Source organism: Podarcis cretensis (genome assembly GCF_951804945.1).
Source record: "Podarcis cretensis genome assembly, chromosome: 3".
In the NCBI taxonomy this organism is placed as follows: Eukaryota; Metazoa; Chordata; class Lepidosauria; order Squamata; family Lacertidae; genus Podarcis; species Podarcis cretensis.
The window spans coordinates 87,644,096-87,656,429 of record NC_137172.1 but is presented as its reverse complement, the minus strand read 5'-3'; the positions used below and the strand labels follow the sequence as shown (position 1 = coordinate 87,656,429).

At 39.9% G+C, this 12,334-nt stretch overlaps 1 long non-coding RNA gene across 4 annotated transcripts in view; it reads right to left on the bottom strand.

Moving 5' to 3' along the window:
* The window catches only part of LOC307212936, a 60,407-nt gene that overhangs the window by 39,821 nt on the left and 8,252 nt on the right, over positions 1-12,334 (bottom strand). For all 4 annotated transcript variants that reach the window (XR_013837261.1, XR_013837262.1, XR_013837263.1 and 1 more), the window contains exon 2: positions 11,263-11,330. This is a non-coding gene — a long non-coding RNA (uncharacterized lncRNA). The remainder of the gene's footprint in view (positions 1-11,262; positions 11,331-12,334) is intronic.

Below are 12,334 nucleotides of genomic sequence, written 5' to 3'. Positions count from 1 at the left end.
CACAAAGATCTCTTTTATGCAATGTTAGAAAAAAGGCAACGCCCCTTTTAGAGGAAGGCTGTTAAAAAATTAATTTTCGTTCCTCATGCATGGGAGAAACTACGCACCTTTGCATTACTGAGCAAGGAAGCCTGTTTCACATTTATGGAGCTTCCAAACAGTTACTAGCATGAGCATTTCACAAGGTTACTAACAGAGTATTTTACAAGGAATTGTTCAGATGAGTTTTTATTCAAGCGGTCTTTCATTTTACTACTGCTGTCAACAATATGGTGTACAGTGTATGGTACAGGAGGTACGAACTGCATATTACAACATTGCCTAAGTCTGGGGGTTGGAGGAGAGAAGAAATTTGCACTGCTTCAAAAGTTAATCAATCAATCAATCAATCAATCAATCACTAAAGGGTGGGACAGAGTGGGGAATAAGATATCAGAAAATAAGGTTTATACCACAGGAGTAGAACAACTATATGACAACAACAAGAGTGAAACTAGTTTCTGGGCAAACTGGTTCCAGTGAGCCAAGAGCTGTTCCTCTGTTTGAGAGCAACTCTGAAAATAGTTTCCCTTTACTCCTTGCACATCTCAACCTGCTGAATTGATTAATCCAAGTAAAAGCATCCCAGATCAAGACAAGTCTATCAAGTTGTTTGGAAAGTTTGTAGGCATTTTAATTTGTTTTAGCCTTATTTTACTGTGGTTTCAACCTTCTGTATGTTTTAAATATAGGTTGTTGTTGTTATACATAATCTTATTGTTTTATCTTTTTTTGTAAATCACTTCGAGGTTTTCCTACAATCAAGCATCTCATTCTCTCTCTCTCTCTCTCTCTCTCTCTCTCTCTCTCTCTCTCACACTCACACACACACACACACACACACACACACACACACACAGTGGTACCTCAGGTTACATACGCTTCAGGTTACATACGCTTCAGGTTACAGACTCCGCTAACCCAGAAATAGTACCTCGGGTTAAGAACTTTGCTTCAGGATAAGAACAGAAATCGTGCTCCAGCGGCGCAGCAGCAGCGGGAGGCCCCATTAGCTAAAGTGGTGCTTCAGGTTAAGAACAGTTTCAGGTTAAGAACAGACCTCCAGAACGAATTAAGTACTTAACCTGAGGTACCACTGTCAAGAAGTAGGTATGAAGAATGTAACACCCACCACTATATAGAGTGATCTTTTCCAGAGCTAACAAATAAATAAAAGTCAAGTTCATATTGCACATAAATAACACGTGTTGCTTTATTAAAAAAACAGGTGCTTTTTGGAAGGATGGATTAGTTCTATACCTAAGCCAGTAGCAAGGCTTATTCTGCAGAAATAGGGAGACTTATGTTCAACAGAGGCTAAGTTGTGTTAGCATAAGTTGTATAATGAAACTTTATTTTTTTGCGGGGGGGGGGGACTCCTACTGATGGGAACTGAGGTTTTGCATACTTCTGTAGAAACTGCACATTTGGGCGTAGCTGGAGGATGTGAAATTGCTTCTTATCAGTGATAGAGAAAGAGGGTTGGATCCACAAAAATGCAGATCCTAAGACTCCCAAGCAGTTTAGCTACATAATACCAAATACGAACTACCTTTAAACAGCATTTTTGGTAAATTACTGCAATCTGATATGGGTGGGGAGCATTTTCTAGGATATGATGCATATCATAACTTTTGATACTGGCTCATGTTGCACAACCACTCACAGGACTGGCAATTTTGACAGGCATGCACTCCAGTGCTGACACACCTTGCAAGTAACTGGAAACTGTTAAGTGCAGCAGTTTCAAAGAAGAGGTAAGTCTGCCTATCTTTCAAGGGGGAAATAGTGACCCTGCTCATTTAAGAACTATTATTGCACCAAACTATATAATCCCATTAACAGCTGGTGAGTCTTAAGGGCAGTAGAAGTAAAGATACTTTACAAAGAGACAGACAACAATCTATTTATGGATTCAAACCAGAACGTTTGCCTGTTTTACAGCTTTTGGTTTCGGTCAGGGCCGTAGTTAGGGGGTGGCAAAGTGGGCCCCCGCCAGGGGTGGGCGCAAAATTGGTTAAAAATATGTACATAAATATGTCTATAAATAAAAATATTGATTATTGCCTCATAAGAAAAGGTTTTAATTAGAGGGTGACCTGAATGGGTGGAGGGGGGGTTGGAGGAGAGGCGGAAAGAAGAGCTAATTTGTCCATGGCTAGGGGGCGCAATCTGGACAGTTCTGCCAGGGGCGCAAGATCACCTAGCTCTGGTTGGGGTGGTGATGGGGGAGATCACACCTACGCCCAATAACTGTACTCTCCATTCAACGTATCGAACAAGCAATCTACTTTAGAAAAAACAAACCATCCTTGCCTTTAAGTGTAGAATTTAGTGCAAAAAGACTAAAGTGTCCATAAGTGTGGTAAAGAGAGGAATTTAGTCTTGCAAGTTTCTAAAAACTTCCAGGATATATATACACACACACACACACACACACACATATAAATATATATATAAGCTTCATCACTTAGTAAACTGTACAGGAATTCAATTGAAGTCACAGATGCTTGGCACTTCAGAGCCTTGCTGCTTGCAGTTCGAAATGGATTCTTTGAAAGATATTGTTAAAAATAGCTGCCTCCAAATTGCTTGCATTCAAACAGCACCAAAAAGAACCCTAAAGGAATTTAGCAGGCAAATCACAGAATTGATAGGGATTCATGGAGAACCAATGTGGCCCGTGAATACCAAGGAACAGATATAGTACCTCCCCTGTAAAATGAGACGAGGAATATGGATGGAGCTTGTGTCAACCACCTTTATTATTATTTTTCATTACGTGGCACATAATTTTTTTTAAATAAATAAAAGGTTGTAGTGTTAAGTTCTTGTATTCTCTCCCTGCCCCATCCTTTAAAAGTCACTCAGAGTTCTGTAGCTACTGAGCATGCTCAACCTCACTGGGCTGTTTCCTCCTTGGATAGATAGATAGATAGATAGATAGATTCCCCATTTCTGCAAACCTCGGAGTTCTCCCAAGCCGGCTGGTCCCTGTCTCTTCTGCATAGCTGGCACCATATTAGCTGCATAAGGACAGGCATTCAGATTTAGATATAAAGCGAATGATTTCCACCCCAATGTGAGTGTTGCTGACACGTAAGGAAGGATCATATGTGGTAGAATAACTGTTTTAGTAGGCATCATGTTAGTATAACTTAAAAGGTTACAATGAACAACAAAGCAAAAAGCCTCAAGGGACCAAAACATGCTTATCTTCCAAGCTAGAAGGGGCAGAGACATTCCACAAATATTTAAACAACGAAAGGAAGAAGGATCACAACTGTTCGTTACGGCTATGGAGTCCGTCTTGATGAACTCCTGCATTAAAAAATTTAATACTACACTGCTGGTCAGGGATTATAGGAGCTGTAGTCGAGCAGAATCTGAGGTTCCCCACGTGTTCTATAAGCCATGACTTGTGCACGGAATACCTTGTTTAAACATCAATTGATATGCTGGAGCAGATCAAGGTTCTTTTACTCCCATGGTCTGCTTCCCCAGCAATATCCAGACAGAGGAGCTTGGCGTTCACAACCGGAGCCTTTCTCAGCCTTTCCTCATTGATAAGAGAAAATACTCAACATCATCCTCATTTTAATTGATTCCTCGCCGCTGCCCCCCTCCCCCCGCCACTGTACCTCTTCCAGTTCTGCAGTACTGTATACTTTTTGAGATGAGCCAACCAGAACTGTCCTGGATAGTCTCTTCCAACTACAATTCTGTTGCTCAAACAGAGGCTAGAAAATATGGTAGGTCGTTGCAAGCACAATGCTGGACAGGTAACCTTATGAGAACTACAGATAAGTATTTGGTGACACTAGTTAGAATTAGCTTAATGTAGGACTAGATAAACTGGTCTAGGTGGGAAAGCATTGGTTCAACTAGTCACAGATGCCTAAAATGGATTTAAAACTTCTGGTTTCTGAACAGCAGTTCCCCCCAGCCACACTGCAAACTGACCTGGAAACAGGTGTTTCTAAAGCAAAACATAGGACATAGCATTCTAACTGTTTCTCTGTTTTAATTAATTTTCGCCATAGAAAAACAGTGTCCAAAACTCAAGATCACAAGAAGCACTTTCAGTTGTCAGACTAAATGAACTCTTTTCGGACATTAGGCATAAACACAGAAAACAGTAAAAATAGATGCCTGTTCTGCCAGAAATTACATCATGCTTTCCTTCTAGGAATTTATATACAAAACACAATAGCCTCTTTTCACTACGGTTCCCATGTCATATAGCGGGAATAATTTTGTTTTATAAAAAAAAAATGGGGAAAAACCACATGCTTTAGCTTTTCAGGATGACAAAGGAACCGATGACATGACAAGACTTTAGGGTGCGCAGAGCACTTTACAATGTTAATAATTTATTAACGTGGAACGCATGTCTTGCAGAGCAATCTAAGTCAAGATCCAGGCTGAGGATGAAAAGGGCAAGGACGAACTACATGACGGCTGGAGAAAGAATGCAGGTCTCTCAGAGGGGTTTTAACTATGGTACTCACTCACTTTGCTGGACATTTTGTAAAAACTAACTGTGATTCAACACACACATTGCCTTCTTTCTTCTAACCGTTTTAAGACAACCAAGGAACTAGGCAGCAGTGCAGATAGCAGCACACAGGATTCATTTTAGGTTTAACAAGCATGGGCTAAACAAAATGTCACGATGTGTCCTCACCACTCACAGCAGGATTGCTTCCGTTCAGGATTCTAGCTAGGCAACAATGACCTCCTTCAGGATACTGTAAGCTGTAAAGCGCTGAAGTGAGGCATTCTACACTGGTCCCGTCCCCCCCCAACCCCTCCATCTTTTATTTCCCTACTGACACACACAATTTTGTGGCTACTAAGCACACTTAATCCCCATTAAGCGGTTTTTAGGGGTTCCTTTTTTAAAATTAAAAAATGGCAAAACCCTGGGATTCCCCACCGATTAAAAAAACTTTGATTTCTCAGAGGCCCCGTTTTGATTCCATTTCCATCAGCACACACAATGCACAAGTTCTCTATTAGAGGAAGTGTTTCTGAACCTTCTTTCCAATAAAGAAATAAAATGCTGCATTACTTATTAAAGCCAATTGCACCAATTAAAGAGTATTTCCCCTATTAAATGTCGCACTCATTTACACTGGTGCATTAGAGACCAGGTCATCACATATCTGAAATTGTAAGACATCTTCAGCGCGATGACTACTTAATCAGGTATCATTATTATGCAGATGTTTCTGCTACATTTGTAACTGTGGGGAGAGGAGAGGGAAACTTGCCTAGGCATCATAGACAGAGCAGCAAGGCAACTTTGTCTACTGTATGTTTAATTTGTAAGCTAAGTGGAATTGAGGGGGGTGTGTGTGTGTGTGTGTATATATATATATATATATATATATATACTGCACTTTAAAAACAAACTAACAGGGCACACCTTGCAAGAACAGTGGTAGGAGAAGGGATGTCTGAGGAATCTGATATTTGCAAATTCCTTTACAAACTGGCCTGATCAGCACTTCCTGTACTACAGCGAACGGTTGTGTTTATTCTTTTTAAATTCTTAACTGCCTTGGCAGAAAGGCAGCATATAAATGCAATTAACAAACAACATAGACCTCTCCAAATGTTTGAGTTTTGGCCTGAAAAGGCATTAAAAACACAAGCATTTTAAAGAGAACACATATCTAGAAATAACATATTTAAATACATGTGAATTTGTGGGAATATTTTTGTGCAAAAGAAGGCACATTTAATGCAAAAATGGGGTGGCATTGACTTATGAGTTACACGGCCTAGAAAAAGAATGATCTAGACATCCGTAGGCAGGCATGCCCCAGCTCAACAAAGTGAGCTGGTACTGCAGCACTGGCTACCCAAAAAAGGTGGCCACTAGCCATCATGCCCTTGTGATAACCTGTGAAAAGTAGTTTGGTTGTCATGGCAGGTGGGATGCAGTTCCTGAACTGGGACGACTATAGCCCCATCTGCAGTATTCCAAATAAAGCAGCTTTATGCTACTTTAAAAAGTCATGGCTTCCTCCAACGAATCCTGGGAACAGCTGCTTGTTAAGGATGTTGAGAGCTGTTAGGTGACACCCATAGCCCTCACATATCTACAATTTTATTTATGATGTTGCTGTTTTGTACCCCACGCATCTGACTGGGTTGCCCCAGCCACTCTGGGCAGCTTCCAACATATATAAAAACATAATAAAACATTGAACATTAAAAAACTTCCTTATACAGGACTGCCTTCAGATGTCCTCTAAAGGTTATACAGTATAGTTACTCATCTCCTTGACATCTGTTGGGAGGACGTTCCACAGGGTGGGTGCCACTGCTGCACAGGCCCTTTGCCTGGTTCCCTGTAGCCTCATTTCTCTCAATGAGGGAACAGCCAGAAGGCCCTCGGCGCTGGAGCACAGTGTCCGGGTTGAAACATGGGGATGCTCCTTCAAGTATACAGGGTCAAGGCAATTTAGGGCTTTAAAGGTCAGCACCAACACCTTGAATTGTGCTCAGAAACATATTGGGAGCCAGTATAGAGCCTTTAGGTGGTCCCAACGACTGCTCCCAGTCACCAGTCTAGCTGCCACATTCTGGATTAGTTCTGGTTTCCAAGTCACCTTCAAAGGCAGCCCTATGTAGAGCGCATTGCAGTAGTCCAAGCAGAATTCCCAGAGTTCCCTGGGAAGGATTGTCAATCTACTCTGAGAATTGTAGTTCTGTGAGAGGAATAGGGGTCTCCAAAAAACACTCAGAACCCTTAAGGCACAGTTCCCCTAAAGATACAGTTCCCAGGATTCCTTGGGGGAAGCTATGACTGTTTAAAGTGATAAAGAATTGCTTTGAATGCATAGTGCAGCTGGGGCCAGAGATGTCTTGTGAACGGTGAGGGAGGTGCCTTGATCCAAGGTCTTGTAAAGGCTTTGAGGAAGATGCGCACACATTATCAAAAGCTGTATAGAGGGGGAAAGTTCCCATTTGAAAACTGCAGCACTAATATAAATCCAAATTAGTATCCATTCATTATGCCATACAAATAAAATTAGGCAGGTGTAATAAAACTGTTATGACCTTTAGGTGACAAATTCTAGGAAGCATGCATATATAATAAATATAAAAGTACAGCTAAGATGAGTTTGGTGGCAATTCTCGGTCCTCTCACTGCCTCCCTTTAAATTTGAACAGTGTAAGAGAAGGTGTTATCAAGTCTTACAATATTTATAAGTTTTCCCAAAAAACATATTTTCAAAGATTTTCTTAGAAATTATTCGGCTATAACATTTAAACCACACAGTTGCTTTTATAAATTTTCCTCTATTTAAATATTTCAACATTTGGTGAAGCAGAATCAATAAAGCACACTTTGTGGTTTGAAATGAGGCAGTAGTCAAGCGTTCCACTGTGTGATAGGGGTCAACAAAAAGGAGGGGGAGGTTAAAAGCCCTCTTTAGCAACCCCCCCCCATGGTAAAACTGTTTCAGAAAAAACTACGGTCCCTAAAACAGCTGCTCCCTCTTTTTGCCACCTGCAAATGGGATGTTCATTTCAAACCACACCTATATTTAATGCAAAAAAATGCACAATTTTCAAAAAAAAAAAAAAATTCAAAATTTTCTGCAAAGCCCACATCACTGCCAGTCACTTACTTATACAGTGGTACCTCGGGTTAAGTACCTAATTCATTCCGGAGGTCCATTCTTAACCTGAAACTGTTCTTAACCTGAAGCACCACTTTAGCTAACGGGGCCTCCTGCTGCTGCTGCACCACCGGAGCACAATTTCTGTTCTCATCCTGAAGCAAAGTTCTTAACCTGAAGCACTATTTCTGGGTTAGCGGAGTCTGTAAGCTGAAGCGTATGTAAAATGAAGCGTATGTAACCCGAGGTACCACTGTATTCCATTACCATGACAAGTTATTTACTCTACTCCCCACAATGCATTGTTCTTTGTCAAGTTGCTTTCTTAAGGTCTAGAACTTAAGGTAACCTAGAACTTTCTCTTTCTTTTTACAACATGTTAAAAGATTTCTGAATGTTTGACGCCTGTGGCAGCTGGCAGCTGCAAACATCCGACTGAAAGCCCCATCTGCAGCTTCACAGCTTCCAGTCGAGGATGTTTACAGTCGCTCACTGTCAACAGCAATATACATTCCTTAGTTGTTTTGCTTTATCATTAACCTACAACTAGATCCAGGCAAGTTGACTAAGGTGACTGTTCCCAACTCTCCTCCTGGAGGAAGACTGCTGCAAGAGACTGCAAAGCTTTTCTTTTCTATTTTATGAAGATCTGGTAGTAATCAAAGGTTATGTAACAGGCAGGTGCACCCAAATACCTTAGGAGTTATAGATTTAGGGAAGAACTCAATGGCACGTTGAACAGCTTGCTAGGCAGAACAACTGTCCCTCTCCTCCCCCTGCATCATTCTGTGGTTCTCCTGATCCCCCAAGCCTATTTTTTGGGAGGTGGGGGCACACAGAGGGAGGACGGAAACACCATCGGGCAACTTGTGGCACACAGCTTCCATTAACAGGACTCATTTGGTAAACCCTGCCCTTAATGGTTACTACATGCAGGCAGTTTTCACATTTGTAACCAGCACAAAAGAAGAAGAAAGGCAATATTTGGGCTAATACTGTTTATAGACTGACCTGTAAATCTGTTGCTTCCAACAGAATTAAAAGTTGTAAGAAGAAAAACATTAACGCTGGTCGGAATGATTTTACAGTTACTGCTGCATCACCTCCTGTGGTTTCCTAAGGGCATCTATATGTTTGGTTTTATATAATGCTAGTCCTGAGTGTTCAATGTTCACTCATTAACTTTAGAAGAGGCCTGTGCAATAGGCCTGTGCTCTCTTCATATTACAGACCAAAAGTCAAAAAGTGATCTGTGTAAGGCTACGTAACAAGTTCCTAACCAAGGAGACATTTGAACCAGAGATTTCCCAGTTCACATTCTTAACCACCACATCAAGGCAGCCACTGCTATAGCACAAGGGGGCTGGTGACAGCTGTGGTCCAACAACATCTGGAGCTCAGCCATGTCGGTTACCCCTGCTTTAAAACCAAGTGAGTAAAGTCACATTACTCAAGATGACCTGTGTGCTTTTTATTCAACCCTGTTGTTTGCTTTGTCAGAGAAAAGGGAGTTTATAGCACGCTTCATGGAAAGACCTGACCACAAGTCACAGAGGGGAAATATTATAGGATTAAGTTTATCTTAATAAAACTAGTTTCTCAACTCACCTAATCTGCTTTGTTTGCAAAGAAGAAATGAAAACACAGGTGCTGCATGCTACCCGCTTCCAAGCCATGCGAATTCCAGAGTTAATGATGAAGGATTTACTTGCTTTTGCATGACAAAATAGTGGAGACTTATGCATTGTGTTTGGGTGCAATGCTCAGATATGGATTATGTGTATGTCAGATTATCTGCATGGATTATCTGAATGTCCACAGTCAACTAACTCTTCTTTTTTTCTGTAGCCAACAAAGCAAAATCTGAAACCATGATTTGTGGATCTCATCTTGCATTAACCATGGTTTCTTGTAACATCTTAACAAATTATCCTACCTTAATCCTAGCTTTTTATAACCGTAAACTCCACTCATCTGCCCACCTGGCTACAAGGACACAAGGCAAGAACAGTTAGAAAACAAAACTACTCACACAGCGAAGTGATATTCACTGGTGTTTTTCCAGGCAATTATTGTAAATCAGTTGGTTAAAATGAAGACAGGTCAGTGACCCATACCTAAAATATTCCCAATGAGACTTAAAAGAAACCTGGCTTGGGAGAGCATTATGGTTATTTGAAATGCAGGAACTTGCAGTATTATAACTGATAAATGTGAAGAACTCACACAAATCATTCTTTCAAAAGTACAAGGTTGGGTTATTCCACACGAAGGTTAAGAAAATTCATTTTTCAGACAGCAGGTGAAAACAAGCTAAGATCATATAGGAGTTGGTTCCTTTTATTCACCACTAAAGTTTAAGCTATTAAAACCTCCTAGGGAACCACATTTTCTCAATGCGTCAAGTCACTAAGGGAACAAAGCAAACTTTCAGTGCTGTGCATTCCAGGAATTCTTAGCAGTTGGCATCCCTATACCACTCCAGACAAGGATCAACTTTCCCTCACTCTATCTAGCTTAGAAAAGATTTCAAACATAGCTTTGAATTCATGCCGTAGTGCCCAGTTCAGTGCGCTACAAACAGAATATTTGTGTGCCTACACACTGCAGACAGGTACAAACGTGGCATTCCTACATTAGGTAGTGCTCAAAGAGTAGAAGGTGCAAATACTGAAGTTTCACAAAGCACAAAGAGACAGTGAATATACACACCACATGCTTTGACACTCTGCCCAGGTCAGTCATTGTAGAGGCAAGTTATTTTAGTTTAATTATGCTTTGTCACAAAGTAAAGATTAGCTTCTCATTCTGCAGGTATATTATCTCTCTAATTTGTTGAAAGAATACAAGTTCTTGGTTGTTTGAATTCATTAGATGAAGGACATTGTGTCAACAATACAGCATTTCACTTTCCATATGTATGGCCCCCTCTCAGACATCAAATAGATTATATCTGTATCAAAGTCAAAGCAAGGTCATATCTAAACTGCTTAGTTTTCACAGTATAATTAGGGGCCCTGTTAATGCAGGACAATGGTATTACAGTGTTCACTATTCTCCTGCATTGCTGTGTGTGTCAAGTTCTGTTTGAATTTGCTAGCTACTAAAATATTTCCTGTTTAGAGAAGTTTTTAATGTTTGATGTTTTATCGCTTTATTATTATTATTATTATTATTATTATTATTATTCTGTTGGAAGCAACTCAGAGTGGCTGGGGAAACCCAGCCAGATAGGCAGGGGTATAAATAATAATAATAATAATCATCATCATCATCATCACCCTAACCCACTCCCCAAATTAAGTTAATTTCACTATTCAACAGCACTCTTTAAGAGTAATTTTAGGAAATACTGAGTTCAAATATTAACTGATCGGCAGTGCAACCAAGCTACCAAGAATATGGCTGGGGCATCAGTGAATAGTATTGCCTTATCATGGTAACCCAAATGCTTGCAAACTTTGCTCCCGAGAAAGGTACACATGGATTACATTTATCAAAATCCATTCTTTATTATGTGAGCAAAATTAGTTAATCTATTTGAGAAATACTTGGATGCTAGAGGAATAAAAGCTTTACTTACCAGAACCCACACTTTTCATTTGAATTGCTATCACATGACCACATATCTTTGGAATGCTGCACTTGCTCCTAGAAATTAAGAAAAAGAACAGCAAAATTTTCATTCCATATTCAACATTTAATTGAAGAAGATCCTGCGACTGGAAGATTTTTTTTTCTATACCACTGTTGAATTGAGTTTAATAAATGGCAGGAAAGCTCACAAAACTCAGTTAAGAGTATTCTAAGCTTAAGATTATATTGCATGACCCACTTCCAATTCTGTCAAGCTGTCAGTCATCTAATATTCACTTCAGCTCATGGTGGGTAATGCATTCACTATCCAAGACTGCATGTTATATGCAATTATAGGTGATTCAAACAAATTTACAGAAGTACCATTAACACCAAGAAGCAGAGTTAATGGATATTATGCACTTATTTTATGACACTTTATTTTGCAACTTTTATTATCAAATAATTAAGCCATAATCAGACCCCTGAGCATCTTGAAACAAGTCTTTACTGCATTTTAAAGCTGTTTAATTTGGATTAGTTTTTAAATTCATATTTCCTCTACATTAATCTTTGCAATTATAATGGTCTGCAGTTATAATGTTCAGAATTCTGCATCCCTAACCCGGCTTTGGTCTTGCATTTCTCGAAGAGCGATCACCACCTCATACAAAAACTTGCTTTTGAAACTCCAGAGAGCCATAAAAGCAGTTTGTGAAATCATGTGCATGTCTGCTGCTCAAAGGAAAAAAACCCAACTTTTATTATGTATATAGTGGCGTTCTATAACCAAGTGAGTGTGTGGACATACCAGCTGTAATCTGCCTTTGAATAAAATTAATAAACCATGGTTAATATCACCAATGAAAGGAAAGGAAGGAAGACAAGAGAGGCTGGGTCCTTATTTGCAAACCATAGTTCACAAAAAAACCTCATATTTCATTTGTTCCTGACTTATTTACTGAAATGGGAACCAGAATGCTGCCTCTTTCTGCATAAAACACATTTCCTGAAATTACCAAAGAAACTCCAGAAAAGCACCAATAAACGCCTGCATTAAATAGAACTCCCTTGCAATA